The following is a 16,407-nucleotide window of genomic DNA, read 5'->3' as shown; positions in this document are numbered from 1 at the left end:
CAACCCACTGCTGCTTATATTTAGTGTACGATTATGGGAGTGGTATCATTCTTCTTCTCATCTAACGCTCGGCTAGGAAGCAGATAAGTGCATATCCCAAAATTTAAAAGTATTTGTATAACTCTTCACTAGTACAGTTTGTCTGTGATTTATAAATGTACCTTTTGCTCCCCTTGATATATTGGATTGCTTTACAGTATAGTGTATGTGAGCACTGAAGCTGCATATTGGTCAACAACGATTTATCTTGTTTTGATGCGCTACCCCTTTATTAGAGCTAAACATATAAATGAATCCATTTACTTTCCTGTCTACATGGCTTTCTACAAAGCTATTATTGTTAAAGATTTTTTGGGGGGGTATTTTTAGGCCTTTAATGACAGGACAGCTGACAAAATGAAAGGGGGGAGAGAGAGGGGGAATGACATGCAGCAAAGGGCCACAGGTCAGAGTCAAACCCGGGCCCGCTGGGTCGAGGAGTAAACCTCTATATATGGGCGCCTGCTCTACCAAATGAGCTATCCAGGCGCCCCAAAGCTATTATGGTTGACCATCATTATAACTTTATTTATATAGAAGCATTGTTTCAAAGAACTTTACAACTGTCCTGAACAAAAATAAAGGTCAACCTTAAGAAGTGGAGTAAAACAAGAGACCCTAGACCTGTTGCTCAGGTCACCAAGTCAGTAAGTGAGAAAGCAAGCCATGCCTGAAACAGCCTCTCTTCAAGACAGGGTGCAGCACTGCTGCAGTCCACTAGGTGCCACTTGTGCTCTTTCTCTGTGCTGGTTTAGAGAAGAGATTCACTCACCCTCTCTAGATTTTTAAAACACTGTGCTCTGTTAAAAAAAAAAAAAGAAGAAAAAAAATATCACATTTCTACCTGAGACTGAGACTTATAACCTCTAATAACAGACATATGATGGAGGCAAACACCAAAACACATCCAAGCATATAGTCATATAGTGTTGCAGAAAAGTCTCATTTTCTCTCTGTCTCTAACAGACTTAACAGTAAGGGCACAGCACAAACCACACACACTTTACATAAAACGCCTAAAACATTCACACATAAAACGCCTAAAACATTCACACATGCGTATACATGTATATACTCAGTTTCACACGTTTCGAGCACTTTCCTATGCATTTACAGTATCACATTTCTGAATGAATGCTACAGCGTGCCTGAGGCGTATTTCCTGGCACCTGTAGGACTGGAAACACATCATGGCAGATTGCGGCCCGGTAGGTAAACTTTCCAGGCATTGTTGTTGTTGTTGTCCTCAGATCACATTAAGCCACTGTTTCCCTTCCTCTCTCTAGCATGTTTTGTTTCCCCGGAGGGACGCCCAGGGCAGTGTTTAAGAAGTCCTGAGGGACAAAGAGATGAGAGCAAGGTAAACGGGGAGGCTCTAAAAAGACAAGAGGCTGGAAGCTGCGGTCACAAAGTGAGTCAACATTCTCCAGAAGATTTTCCACAGATGCAGAAGTAGTTTAGTGCACGTCATGTAAAAGTCATAAAGGGAGTTTTTTTAAACCAAACTTCTTCTTACTTATACCTATCTCCCATGGTATTTTGTGTGTTTTGTTAAAAATTCAAGAATGATCCTTAGTAATCAACAATCAATGACTTTGTTCTTCCACTTAAAAGAGTAACCCAACATGTTGGGAAACATAAACCCATAGATATTGTATTTAGATGGAAAGATATTTAGGATTTTGTTACATTTGGACAAAGCCAGGCTAGCTGTTTCCCCCTTTTTCCATACTTTGTGCTAAGCTAACCAGCTGCTGGCTGCAGCTTTCTAAACCTGAAACCACCATTTGAGTTGATATGGCTATAGTTGCTTATTTGCACATCCTGGAGATAAGATGTGGGTCGTGTTTCTGGCCACCTGCCGAATGTCACTCTCCTTTTGGCTCTGTTTTTGGTCTCCACCAACTCCTGAAGGAAATATCTTCCTCTTTAGCTGCTAAATGCTCCACTATGTTCACCTGATAGGCGCTAACTTTGTTGATTGGAATTGTGCAGTTGGTTTATCAGAGCTTGTTTGCTCTGCCTACTGCAACCAAAAACAATGCTGTGAGAGCAATGAGAGTAAACAAAATGGTAAAATGTGAAAAAATTAGCTAATGTTAAAGCTATGAAGCTTATCAATTTGATACAGACAAATGAGAGCGCGATTGGTGTTTTCATCATATCCCAGCAAGAAAGCAAATAAGTTGCTCGCCTGAAATGTTGAACTATTCTTTTAAGCTGTCCCGATTGAAACGTACTGTAAGGACAAAAACAACAAAATGAGAGATGTTTATCCACCAGTCAAACACTGTTCTGCTTCAGAGGTATAATGAGTTAAGCGAGGTGGGGAGGGACAGCTTGACTCAGAGCAGGGAGGGAAAATAAATACCGTGATGAAGACACTTAGACAGGCCTTTCATAGCTCATTATTTTTACTGACATAAACCGCATCTCTCGGACTGATGAGGGAACCCCTGCACTGTGTGTTCTGTGTTCCTCTCCATTAACGTGTTTGTGTGTGTTCATCTGAAGAAAGAAATAAGATGAGCTATCTCCCAGCGTGAGGTAAACACCACTGTGGGCAAGTTCTAATCTCTCCTCTCCCTCTTTTCTTTTCTCCCCTCCTCCCGTTGAATGAAAGAGTAAGTGGGCTCAGGTTGTAATTACAGTAATGAATGATTTTGCTCTACCTTTCCGCCCATGTTTTCTGATCCCCCCCTCCCCCTCCCCCTCTCTGTTCCGCTGGATGTGAGTTGGCTGCACAGGCCTCTTTGTTTTTGGTAAGGAGATCCCCTGTTTATGTGGAGGTGGGTGTCCCTGGGTGTTCTTTTTTAACCACATTTTCTTTGATCTGCTCCTCCTACTCTTGCCTCGAGTGTGCTGGACTGTGAGTGTGTGCACGTAGTTCTGACGAGCCTAAAATATTAATACTACATCGTCTTCATGTGTGCACAAACGTGGTTTTACTGTGTCTGTGCTTGTGTGTGCTCACGTTTGGTGTCCTGTAATGTAAGTGCAGTCTGTGAGAGGTTTCAGTGGCTTTGGGAGTCTGCAGTTGTGTAATAATGTGGTGCTGGACGACTTTATAATTGAAATGTCACTTGAAAAATGGGCTTCCATCTGTTCCGACTCTTTTTACACACATGATCACACACGTCTGTACCTCTAAAATCTGGGAATAGCACTGCATCCGTACATATATGGCAAAAAGCCACTTTTGCATATGGTTATTATTACATGCAGACTTCATGTTTTAACCCCTCAACATACATTTTCTCCTTTTAGTTTTCCCTTAAGGAGCTTTAAAGCTGCTTTCATCAAATATTAGTGGGTTTTCCCATTCATTTGTTCTTATTTAGGCTAAAAAAAGACTCAAAAACTGCACTACATGTTGAACCCATAGAAATGTACCACCCAACACTGCAGTTCCCCTGAGCTCTACAAAAACTTTTAACATCTTTCAGCTCATTGTTTTGGTTTACGGGCCTGCAACTGAGCTGAGAGAGTTTCACCGCTCTCATCAGCATCATTTCCAGCTGCAGCAGGCAGCCTCTTGACTTTCTGACTGTACGCTGCCTACCTGCACAGCAACAAACGACAGACAGACAGACAAAGTTGCGACTAGCTGGCGAACATTTAGCAACTAAGATAGCACATGAAGTTTATAAGGTGGTAATATGTCAATGTTGTGGCAATGTTCGAGTGTGTTGTGCTGCCCCAAAAGTGGCCAAAAAAGAAATTATTGAGTGAAATATGCAAATGTCTGCACTGTTCCATCAAATAACACTATTTTAGTTGTGTATTATTTAATAAACATTTTAACTAAAATCTTAGTGGTATCTTGGTATCTTTGGAAACTTTTGGATCTTCACAAGAATTAGAATTTAAAACTACAATTACTCCCTTGCGGTTGTATGCCAACCAGTCAAAATGCAGCTTACATCCATATGTGATGAAGACTTTTAAGTAATTTGATAAAAGGTATTAAGTACATTTTTTGGGGCAAAACGTGGATGTTTCACACGTCTTTAACAATGAAATGTTGTCATAATTGGTGCAGGAATTCTTGAGTTATGGCCAAAAACTAATTTTGTGAGGTGACCTTTGACCTCCAAAATCTAATCAGTTCATCCTCGAGTCCAAGAGGATGTTTGTGCCAAATGTGATGAAATTCCCTCCAGGGGTTCCTGAGAATGGGACGGACAACCCGAAAACATAATGTCCCAGTTCTGTAGGTTTTAAACAACGTTTGGAAAAGTTTACAAAGTTTGTAATGACTTGAACCATCGGCAGGCAGCTGCTTGTTAAGGGGTTAAAACATTCTCTCTTCAGCTTCTCTGTTTTTGATTTCACACCAGATATTGAAAATCACAATACTGATCACCACTAATTTATCTGATTCAGCAAAAGAAAACGTTGCTATTAGCAAAACACTTGCATTTGGGGGAAGTAAAACTAGGCATTTAGCAAGTTTGTACCACCAATGCAATCAAAACTTCCCCTACAGATCCAACTACTCGATTCTTTTCATAGAGGAAGGAAGACAGAATGTGCACCGTTTGAGAAAAAAAAATCTGCAAAAACAATATAAGGGAACATCTGTAAGTAGATAAACCCCCCCCACACACACACACACACACACACACACACACACACATCCTTTTTACTTAATTGTCAAATCTAAAGCATGTGCAACATGAGTTCAAATTAAGTGAGCAGGGCTGAGCTCTAACCCTTTACACCTATCTCTTGTCTGCCCTTTAGCCCTCACCCCTCCTCCCTTTCTGGGTCACAGCTGGGCCGCTCCGACAGGCGTGTTGAGCGTTACCTGTCAGACAAAGCAAGCGGCCACAACTCTCTTGAGATCTGCTGGGATCAGGAGCTGAGAGCCTTCCTGCCTCCCCAGCACTCCTTAACCCCCCCCCAGCAGAAACAGCCAAGAAGTGGGAGGGAAAAATGATACGAAACCCAGAGTCACTGACCTCTGGTTCCACAAGCAGTTCACAGAGAGTTGAGTCAGAGGTGCGGGACAGCTAGTTAATTCCTCTCTTCCTCAGTGGGCTCCAGTTTGAGCTTGCATACAGTAATATATTCTACAATTACAGTACATGAGGTAGAACTGGAGGAAAAGAGGAAATCCTGTTTAATTTAGAGTCAAGTTGACCCTTGGTTATACAAAATAGAGAGATGTCACTGTTCCAAGATGTTATATGTTAGCTCTTGTGTAAGCCTTAAAGGAATAAAATGTGATGCATCATTTAGTGCATTACAGGAGTTATATTGTAAAGGAGTGGTTTAGTATTTTAATGAACATATCTGGTGTGGATGCCTCAGTCTGGTAGATAAGGCACATACTTCGGGCATTGGAAGAGAGAACCGCCATGTAAATGCTGCAGTATGTGGAAGTACGTTAGGTGGCAGTTCCTCTAATGACCACTAAAAACTGTCTGCAAAAACACAGACTGTTTTGACGTGTCTGGGAAAATATCCAAATTCTCGGTTGAAAACAATATGATTTATTTTCACATGAAATTAGAAGGTCTCAATCATTAATTTCACTTCCTTAAAGAGTGTCTTTGTGGCTATTTTTAAATTGTTAGGCAGGGTGGTTGCCTTTATTGGTTATCACATCACATCATCGCTGGTTGTTGCTTCCTCATCCCACTTCAGCTCTACCCAGAATCCATCCCATTGCTGTAAATCAGGTCTGGCTCTAAGCAACAACAAAAAAAATGTTGTGGGTGGTAAATGCATGGATGTATTATGAAAAATAGATACCAGACTCAAATATGGCATCCGCTCCTTCCAATGGAGGTTGCTTATCTGGTGCTTTTTCATGATTTGAATTCCTATTGTGCGGTCAACTCAAAATGAACATTATCATCTCTATCCTTGCCCCTCAACCCATAGTCTTTAATCATTTTTCTAGACTCTGAGAAAGTTGAACAGATATTAAGCCTATACTGTCTAGTTGAAAGATGTATAACACAAATCCAAATCAGCCTTGTCTGTTGTTGGAGGTGTCTTGTCAACAGTTTTACCAACGTGCTTTAATGGTGGTCTATGAGAAAAATGCTTTATGGGCTCCAGGGGATTTTTGTTTTTTGTTGCATAACTGTGGTTAGCCACTAAGGCAAATTGGCAGCACAGGCAGACTTGCTCTCTTAAAGGGCCACTCCCGTGATTTAGGACAGCACTTTCAAAAAGTTTGAAATTACAAGAGATTGATTTAAAAGAAGATGGTCAAAATGGAAGCAGCAGAGGCAGAGATATCGTGACTTTTAGTCACTAGTATGGGTCAAGCTCCTAAACACTGGATCATACTTCGCCCATAATGCAATGGTCAGTGTATTTCATTAGACCTTCTCTGCTTTCCTAATGGCAACTACGTTCATACTAAACACTCGTACTCAGCTTGTAACTCAGGCTTTCTGTTTAAAATCGTCTGTTGCATTTCAAGCTCAATCTAAAGTGCAGTAATCTGAACTTTATGTGTACAATTGGTGTAGGGCCTCTTTAATAAATCCATGGAAACACTCAATTCCAGCTAGAACATGTTTCCTAGATATGACATCACAGATGCTATGGCCATGTTTTTGTCCATTTCCCTTTGAAACCCCCTGAGAATGGGACTAAATGCTGCTGCCATCATTTGTGCTGTAGGTCTTACTATATCCTGTGTATGTGCAACAGTTGGGACAATGATAGTGCTACAGAGAGCAAAAGTTTTTTTTCTGCAAAATAGGTGAATCATAACTCTTTAAATAAATCATATCATGTTGCCTTCTCGACTAAAGAGCCTACTCTCACTGGTATTGCTTCATACTGTAATGGATGTCTTGTCAGTCTGATAACTGAACATTGTTTAAAAATGTCTGGAAAGAGGTTCTTTGAATGTAATATACTGTCCAAAAACTGACATTTACTGCTGATGTTTTAAATACTCGAATAATCCTAAGTTATTATACCTATAATTTAACTACAATATCTCAGCATGGTGTCACATTGCCTCTGCTGGGCCAAATATCAATGAGAATGAAAAGAAAGCCAATTTTAGACTGTGGATTTTCTTTATCTTTACTGTAATATAAAGCCTAAGTTGCATATGACACCCTAGTTGAAGCACCGGTGTTTGTATACATGTCTATTCATGCCGATGTTTTTGTGTCTCTACGTGTGTGAGAACAACACATTATGTTACGGCTTACATGAACCAGATCGTGTTAAAAAATTGACATAACCATGTCACCACAGAGGATGCAGGGAGCGAGCTGTGAGAGCAGGGCTTCATCGGCTCACACCACGCCAAGCCTGTCAATAACAACGACAGGGTTTAAAATGAAACACCACAGTTAATGGCGGGAGTGTTTCTCATTAGGATGGCAAGCTGGTAAGCAGGGAATGCCCCGGCAGGGCACATGAAGCTGAAAGGCCAGTTTATTAAGCAGCAAAAACAATGGACTAGAAAGAGGACTCTGTGTGAAACCATCTTCCCTCTTTCCATAACCTGTGTCCATGTCGTCCCTTCAGCCCACCTATCCTATCCTCAGGTCCCCTAGCCGAGCTTCACAGCAGCCCAGGGAGAGGCATGTAAATCTGGCCCCCTTTGAGCGAGCAACAGGCTCCGGAGAAAATAAATCTGCAGAGGTTCACGGTGAGTTCAGCCAAGCCACAGCTCGAGGCTTTCTCTTTCTTATAACGTCTCTCTCTCTGAAACGGCTGCTGTCTCTCTCTATGCATCCTTCTTTCCATCTCTGTCTTTCTGTCTCATTCCCTTCATCGCTCCTTTGCTCTTTTTCTCCCTCAAGTCCTCGCCACAGATTTGGTAATGTCACACAGACAACACTACAGTGATGTCATTGTTCTGATAAAGACCTCGGGGAGAAAGAGAGGGGCAGTCCCCTTGCATGTGTTGCGTCTGGTTTGGTTCGGTTCGAGTGTCTGAGTCAATCTAGTTCAGTCCAGTTTGGATCTAGTTTGACGCATCACGATAGGCCTTGGTTTCCACAACTTTGGGATCGAAACCCAGGAAGTTCTATATAGAGGTAGCCACATGACAGGAGAAATCATGTTTCAGTGAGTCACTCACAAGAGAATAAAGTTTGCATTTGGTGGGTTTGGAGAACTACTTTGAAATTTTAAAAAATAAGATCTGTGTGTGATCGTATTTCCAGAGCAGCTGTTTTGAACTCATGCATGTAACAGTCAGGATCAAAACTCCAAAGTAGCAACTGCTTAAAGCTCTTTGTGATGGTTTGTCATAGTAAAATAACCAGGATGAAACAAAGCTTTTGGCCCAAAGTATTAGTTTGACATTTTGGGAAATACTTTTATTTGCTTTCTTGCTGTGAATTAGATGAGAAGATTGATACAACTCTCGTATCTTCCCTGGAATGTTTAAGTTGGTTAGCTTAGCACAAAGACTGGAAACATAGGGAAACCGTTAGCATGGCTCTGTCCGAATGTGACAAAATCCACCTACATGCACCTTTAAATATCATAAGTGTCATAAATGTGTATAAGTAAGTGTTAGTATAATGTCACCAAAAATGCAACAAATTGTAGTATCAAAGTCTGACCTTTCAAAGCCTCAGTGCTTCCCAAACTTTTTAGCTAGCCAAAGTCTCCTTGACACCTCTCGTATGACGTGTGAGCAGTTGAGTTGATTTATTTGAGTATTTTTTGGAGGTTCAAAGAGGTAAAACTATCCATTATTTCACACAGAAAAGCAAATATTACAGAAAAGTCTGAACATTGTACACAATTTTGTGTAGCAGAAATTAGATATTCTAATTTTCCAGGTTTGGAACAACTGACTAAATGCTTGTATTGTATTGCTTGTAATGTTTTGGTTTTTTTAGACATATGCCCCCGTTTCTTAAGATAAATTTGTTTGTAAAAATTTCTGATTTGGGAATCTGTACAATGTTTTGCTCTTATCATTTCATCATTCACCCTTAGTTGCAGCTGAAGAAGAGTTATTGTTAAAGAATGATTTAGTTTGCAATGATTTTCTTTTGTTCCTTCTGCAAAATGTGTGTGCGTGACCATTCCTTTATCTCAACACTGCAAGCATAATGAACATATGGATGAAAAAGCAGATATTGTTACACAAAACATGGAGCCATTCTGCCAAAAATGTGTAGCCTATACTGTTTCCAAACATGTGTAAGTCTAATCAAGGGCAGCATTTACACAAGTTGTTGTTTTAGTAAAATGTGTTGAGCTGCAGCACAGAAAGAGACAAGGGCAGTTGTAAAAGTTTTTATGTGTAAAAGTTTCCATTTTCCTTGGCTATGCTAATTTTCCATCACAATTTGTCTGATGTGAAATAAAGTAACACTGGCAGTTTGTGTCTTTTAAGCGAGCACATTTTTTTTTACCTAATAAGTTACACAGCTAGTATTTAATGGACTCTTTTATCCCAAACATGTACAAACAGTGAGCAGGCTTGGTTGGACACTTGGCTGTGTAATATGCTGTCATCTCCATCTATCTCCAATAATCTAAGCAATGCATGTGTTTCAAGGCAAAAAAACAACAACTAATAAATTAAAAATCCAAATGAATTAAATCTTTCATTCACCACAGAGATAGCATTTGGGTAAGTGTTGTTTACTGCAGGATGCGTCTCACTGGTGGATCATGTCAAGCAGCTCTGTGTTGACACTGCTAAGCCCCGTCCTCTGATGTAGCCGTTTATCAGAAAATGGACAGATAGTTTTGAAAAGAAAGAGAAGGAGGAGGAGGAGGTCTGGTCACTGAGTACTTCCAGACCTCTAATGAAGACGGATGTGAGGACAATGTCCACCCTAACCCATGTGAACTTTGACCTATGACACAGCATAGCACAGAGGCCTAGCTATAGCTAAAACAAAGAAAGAGAGCTTGTGCAGAAGAAGACGGCTTTATTTGCACTGGATAATGACAGAAGATCCTTTCCAACACATATGCAGTTTCACTATCCCACTGGAAGAAACGTTTTCACACCATAAACCAGCTCAAATTGTGGAAAATATCAGCTTGCAAGTAAACAAGCAAGAAAACAAAGGCCTCACTGTAGCTCCCAGGCAAAGCTATATGAAGAGAGTCTCTAACCCCGCATGTGTCCACATTACGCTGATATACAATACAGTTCATTATTACAAATCACTGCTTCTCTGTTTATGCTTCTGCGACAAATTGTGTGAGTAATTGTAGGAAACCGCTCTTTGTCTGTCATTACCTGCTCCGTCTCCTTATCTTTGGGTCTTAGACAAACTTCGATCCTCTAATATTATTGATGTCTTCCTGACATGTGTTAAGGGTGTCTCTGAAGCTCATTCAGTAGATCCTCCTTCCTTACTCCCTTGCCGAGAGGAGGGAGGACTGATAAATATGGGCAAAATGTAGAATTCTTTTTCCAGAAAAGGTCACAGAGTCGATAATGTGATGAGGTGTTCTTTACCTCATGCAGCCTAGAGAAAAGACCTGAAAGTGCTGTTTTCTCCTGACTTTTAGAGTGTATTGCCTTTAATGTCATCGAGTGAAACAAAGGGAAAATTGCTGACCTCGTGACAAAGTTGATTCAGTCAGGCATTCACGACATACAGTACCTAAGCCCTTACTGAGACCAATGGTCACGTTAACGTACACACATTCATGTACAAAATCATGCATGCACGTTAGCATTACATAGAACAGCGTGAGGGTTGCCAGATCATCCACCCATATCTATCTTTTTCTTATGTCAACAAATTACTTTTTTTTTCTGCATAGACCTTTACAGTAACACTTTATGGGGTTAAACAAATAACCAGGTTGTCTGAGATTAGTTGAAATATTGGTAGGAAGAATTAAGCAGCACATTTACAGTGGTAGGGACACACCCATGGTTATGGCTACAAAAGGAAAATGGCCCAACATACTGTAGGCTTGAAAAGAAGTTTGACGAAGCAAAAAGATGAAGTCTTTATGATGTTCTATTATTGAAAATCAAAGAGAGCACTGTCAGAGGCAACACTGATCTGAGAGCCGCAGCATCACCAAAGCCACAGGAGGCTGGAACTGACATAACAAAACGCAACCAGACGAGCTTGATCCAATACTCTTCAAACAACCACTAATTTCATGTTGCATCTTTGAGAGTGAATGGCCAACTGTGTTTGTGCTGTGTGCACTCTGACCCCCTGTCCCTCATCCTCATAACCCCCTCCTCATCCTGCCGAGCTCAGCCCGGCTTAGGCCGGCCCACTCAACAGGACAAACTGCAGGCCCCCTAATCAGCTCATTTGGAACAGATCAATGGCACTGATGACAAGAGCCTAAGCTGAGACTGCAGACCAAATGAAGCCTGAACAAAACGCTCTTCTTAAACGATGGCCTTGGAGCAAATAACCCCCGGGCGAGGGGGTCAGGAGGTTGCTGACCTGGGTGGGTGCGGCGGTGGAGGTGTCCGACTGGGTCTGAGAGGGGGGTTTTGAGTCCCTGGTGTCCCCGCTGGTGGGCCAGCTGAATAAACAGCTGGGAACAAGGCCGGGCTTCAGCGTGCAGAGACACAGAGCTCCAGCTATGCAGGCCCAGTCTTAGACCAGGCCCGGGCTAGACTTTAGACCCAGGACAGCATGAGGACAGTGAGCGGCTTTCTTCTTCAGATAAAAAGGCCACGTCTGATCAACACGCATTCCAAAATGGACACATACACATGCAATTGAACCCACGCACATGCATGGAAATGCTTGCACACATCCTCATTCACACATTCTGTGTTTGCACGCCTGCATTCTTGTACGTGCACACACAGATGTAGGCACACACACACACACACACACACACACACACACACACACACACACACACACACACACACACTCACTCACTCACTCACTATCTCATGCAAACTCCATGAATTCACACAGCCTAAGTCCCTCTCTCATCTTAAACACAAAAGGCCTGTGTCTGTCTGGATTCTGCTCAAAATAGCTCCTCTATCTCCAAGCTATTGATCTTACCTCGTCTGTTTTCTCCACAGGACATCCACTGTTTCTGCTCACTTTACTGCTCTCCAGCAACTCCTAAAAATCTGGCCCTGTTGACATCACCCCAAGAGTAGTCACATTCCAGAAACGATTCCATATCTAAACAGTGCTTTTCAAGATGTATGTCTTTTTGCAACACTGATTATGTAAAAGCTTGGAGCACAGACAGCTGGAAATGACTGAAAAGATGCTGTGGTTATTATAGGCTTGGGAAAGTAAGAGTAAAACTACAGCAAGTGATAGAGATTGTCCAGATAAAACAGACATTCATTTGCCATTCCTCCTGCCCTTCTTTGATGCCAAACAAAACACATTTGAGCCCCGATCAGCTCAGGTCAACCTGAGTCGGATTCCCATTTGTATGCGCTCCAGTTCTGGCAAAACCGGGTCACTGGCAGATCTAAAATACACACACACACGCAATCACACATACACAGACAGCCTTGTTTGGGGCAGCGGGGGGCACAAGCTCTGATAATGAGTTGCACACATGAAAGGGTGGCTCCTCAACAGAAAACAAACTTCACTAGGGGAGCCGTTGTTAGCAGGCTGACCTCTGAGTGCGCACATTGTCCCCCGATGGATCCCGTCTGACAGCCTGTCACTCATTTCAACTGTCTCCATCGACCAATCAGGGCCCAGCACCGGCAACCGTCTGGGAAAACTCTGCCCACTGAGGGGAAAAATTTGGTGTGAAGCCATGTTTAGACGGCAGTGGAAAAATGTTGCTCTGCAGCTTTTACTGAAGTACAATCATAAGACTGATGATCCTCTGTAATAAATAACCTAAGATAAACAGATCCAGTCAGTCGACTAATTATAAGATTATACTATGATTTATATCCTGTAACTTAAAATAACTTTTCCCAGTTAGACATTAAAGGGTCCGTTCACACATATTGCAAAAAACTAAATATTCTCAGTTACTTTCTGTGGTATCCAGCCAATTTGAATTTTAAAAACCACCAATAGTCTGGATAAGCCACTCATAATCTCCAAAGTAATTTTAGTCTATTATCAAGTCCTAAGTCAGTCAGAGCAGTAAGATAAAACCTGACTCAAGTGTTTATTTGATTACATTGACATTAAAACTAGTTGATTTGCATTGCCATTTAAAATAAACCAAAGTTTTAAGCCAAACAATTGTTTTTTCGGCCACTCTGGGGCAGCGCGTGGAGCTGTAAACACATCACTGACATATTATAACCTTATAAAGATGATAGAGCGAACGTGTTAGCAAACAGATGCAGCAGATGTGAAGCAGCGTTGGCAATCATTTAAGGTTGTGCTCTGGCCAAGAACTCCGCCATGTTCACCAGTTAGTTGCTAGATTTGTCTGTCTGCCGTTTGGTGCTGGGTTTATCAGAGCTTTTTTGCTGAAAACAGCTGCCTGCTGCAGCTGGAAAGTGACAAGGAGAGCTGTGACTTCTTTTAAGTGTCAGCATTTTTCAAGTTACAGTTAAAACTTTTGACAAGAATGAGTGTTTCTATTTGTAATTTGGGTAAACTCACCCTTTATATCTGCACATTTTGTATGAGGAAAATGTGTATCGGTGAGTTATAGAAAATAAAACAAAACAAGATGCACAGGTGCGCAGCTCCATAAGCTCTCGCCTCTACCTGAGGAGCTGTGCGAGGAATCTCTTCAATGTTCAATCACTGTACCGCTTCACATTGTGAGGAGACAAAGGACAGAGAGGGGGATGACAGGGTGGAGGTTCACTCCTGCTGACTGGGTCTCCAGTTTCAGGTCCTCTGAGGGTGGCCATAGGCGCACGGCGTAGGAGGAGATGGTAGCTGATTGTGTCTGGTGAGCAGGGAGAGGGAGTGTGCGGGCCTGATCACCGCATGCAGGATTTTAACATGTCACGAACACCATTTCGAGAATCTGTGTGGATTGCTTGGTACGTGGCGCCAGCGTTCCCTTCCTCCCCAACACACACACACACACACACACACACACACACACACACACACACACACCTCTTCTTTCACCTGTCATCACCTTGATGCCTCAGAGATGGATGAGATGATCCGTCTATGCTACTGAGTGTATCAGTAAGATTTTAGTCTCCGTTTCTAAATTACTTTAAGACCATAATGAAGTCATTTGACTTCAAATGACAGGGGAAAACAATGTCACAGTGTGAAAGAAGCCGCTTATAGTGATGAACCTAAAGAGAATTATTGCCCGAAACAGCAGTTTCACTCAGCCTTATAGAGCTTTATAGCGAGTTTCAGCTCAGCCGTCCGGCCGTAACTTTATTGTTTTGGTTTACTCTCATAGCGTCTTCTTTTGGTCGCAGCAGGCGGCTGTTTTCAGTGAAAAAATTTATGAAAGGCCTTATGTTGAAATTCACACCAAAAGGGAGTTACAGCGAACCATACGCATGCAGATAGCAGCTATATTTTATAATTTCAGCTCCGTATACACTGTCTGTATATCACAGCAGTTTATAGCTTCCAGACTCGGAGTATCATTTTTACACTCCTTGATTGATTACATCTGTGTGGTCTGCTGCTTTAACGTTTTCCCTGCACACGCCTCCTCCTACACAAACACAACTGATCATATACTGTGCTCTATTATCAAAGATGAAATCCACCAACAAAAACAAGATGTGCCCTTTTTAAATCTTGCAAATCAGAAAGAGACGTGAGGAGTTTCCTGCTAAGACTATTGTGTGTCGGCCAGCTGCTGATTGTGAAACGGGGTGACACGGACAACTGCCTCCATCCTCGGCCAAGCTCTACCTGACCCTGAATGTCCTTTCTCCTTAAGTGGAGACCTCCTTTATTTCACAACAAGTCCTCTTGTGTCTGACTCAGTCAGTACAACAAAACATGATGAGCCACTAACATCTGATTCAGCGTTGTGAGAGCAACTAATCTGTGCCGCATGGATGAGAATACTGAGAGGATTAAAGTGTAAATCATTTTCTCCATTGCGGCTGAAACAAAAGTGTTTTTTCCTGCGGTGGGGAGCCGACCCTTTAAGTGTTGATGGTAGATAGGGGTTTTTGTGTCTGTCTCCCATTGTCTTGTTACCCTTATAAATCTTCCACGCCGACACCTGATACTTGATATCGTGGCCCATTTGTCACCTTTGTTTACGTCTGGGATGTAGAGTGCTGTCGGGATGGGATGTCAGGGGGGGATTCTCACCCCCTATTGTTCAAGCCCCCAAGGGTGTGGGTGCTGCTGGGACAGGCGACACTATGAGTGAGCTGTGGGGTCATTTCAGGGTGGAGGAGGGCAGGGATGGACCAGACAAGTTAGGCTGAAACCTCCTGAGCCTCCCTCAGGATATACAGGTCTTATCATGTCCCAGAGAGAGAGAGGAAAAATGGAGTTAATGAGGGACTGAAATAGTGAGTAAGTCATACTAAGTGAGAAGGATTATTTTTTAAAAGCAGACAGTTTACCAAAATTACAAACTTGTTATGGTATTTATCCATGCAGATGAGTGTGATATCTGCTGTCACTGTAATACAATGCATGGGAATTCATCAAAGGATTGAAAAAAAAATGGTTTTCAAAGAATTCAACAACAGCATCTCTTACCAGGAACAGTGCTCTCAAACAGCGTCTGAACCCCCGCCTCTATACCAGTGAGACAATATCGTTTGTCAGTGCATTAAAAAAAAAACACTACAAATGTTTACTGTCAACATGCAAAGTGAATAGCCGCCTCCCTAAATCTGACCCATCCTGTAGGCTCCTATCCCACTATTTCCTCCTTTTGCTCCACGTGGACAAGAGTCATCATTTTAACGGCTGCTAGAGGGCTTTGTTACTTTAACCTTTAAGCCGCTTTTTCTGATACGACTGATGCCATCATGTTTTTTAGGGATTCCTGGCATTGAGACTACAAAGATACACAAAAGAAAAAGTTCTTTAGGAGAGATTCTGGAGGCAGTGTGGTGCAGCCAGGAGTGGCTATTTAGAACAGTTATAGTATAGTGAGTGAGTTAGCCTTAAGTGTACTTAGGCCGAGATCAGACAGAGCACGTTTGCAAGTTGCAAAACGCGTTTGCTGTGGAGATAAATGACATTGGGTGTTTTTTTTTCTGCGCTAAGTTAAGTAAAGTTTTTTCCACTGAAGGTGTTCATGGCTCTCCTGTAAAAAAACGTGAGGCACTCAGCAATGCAAAAGCAGTGAGCAAAAAGCTTAACTGTCATTGAAGAAAAAAAAAAATTGGGCCTAACACTCCACTTACATCCCATACACTAAATAAACTAAATACTTTGTGGTCAACAGTTGTCATAGGGAGCATTTCTTCAATAGAGAAGTTCCAATGACAACTCTCCACAGTGATGTCTGGGGAATACCCAGAGTAGCAGGGATATGATTCTGGAAAGAGATATC

The 16,407-nt window shown here is 41.9% G+C and overlaps 1 long non-coding RNA gene across 2 annotated transcripts in view; it reads right to left on the bottom strand.

Moving 5' to 3' along the window:
• Positions 1-617: 617 nt before the first annotated feature.
• LOC114546949 (uncharacterized) overlaps positions 618-16,407 on the bottom strand; it is a 138,381-nt gene continuing 122,591 nt past the window's right edge. For both annotated transcript variants that reach the window (XR_003691097.1, XR_003691098.1), the window contains one exon: positions 618-1,373. This is a non-coding gene — a long non-coding RNA (uncharacterized LOC114546949). The remainder of the gene's footprint in view (positions 1,374-16,407) is intronic.

The sequence above is a fragment of the Perca flavescens genome, chromosome 20 (genome assembly GCF_004354835.1).
Source record: "Perca flavescens isolate YP-PL-M2 chromosome 20, PFLA_1.0, whole genome shotgun sequence".
NCBI classification, from domain to species: domain Eukaryota; kingdom Metazoa; phylum Chordata; class Actinopteri; order Perciformes; family Percidae; genus Perca; species Perca flavescens.
This window is presented reverse-complemented; position numbering and strand designations above follow the sequence as displayed.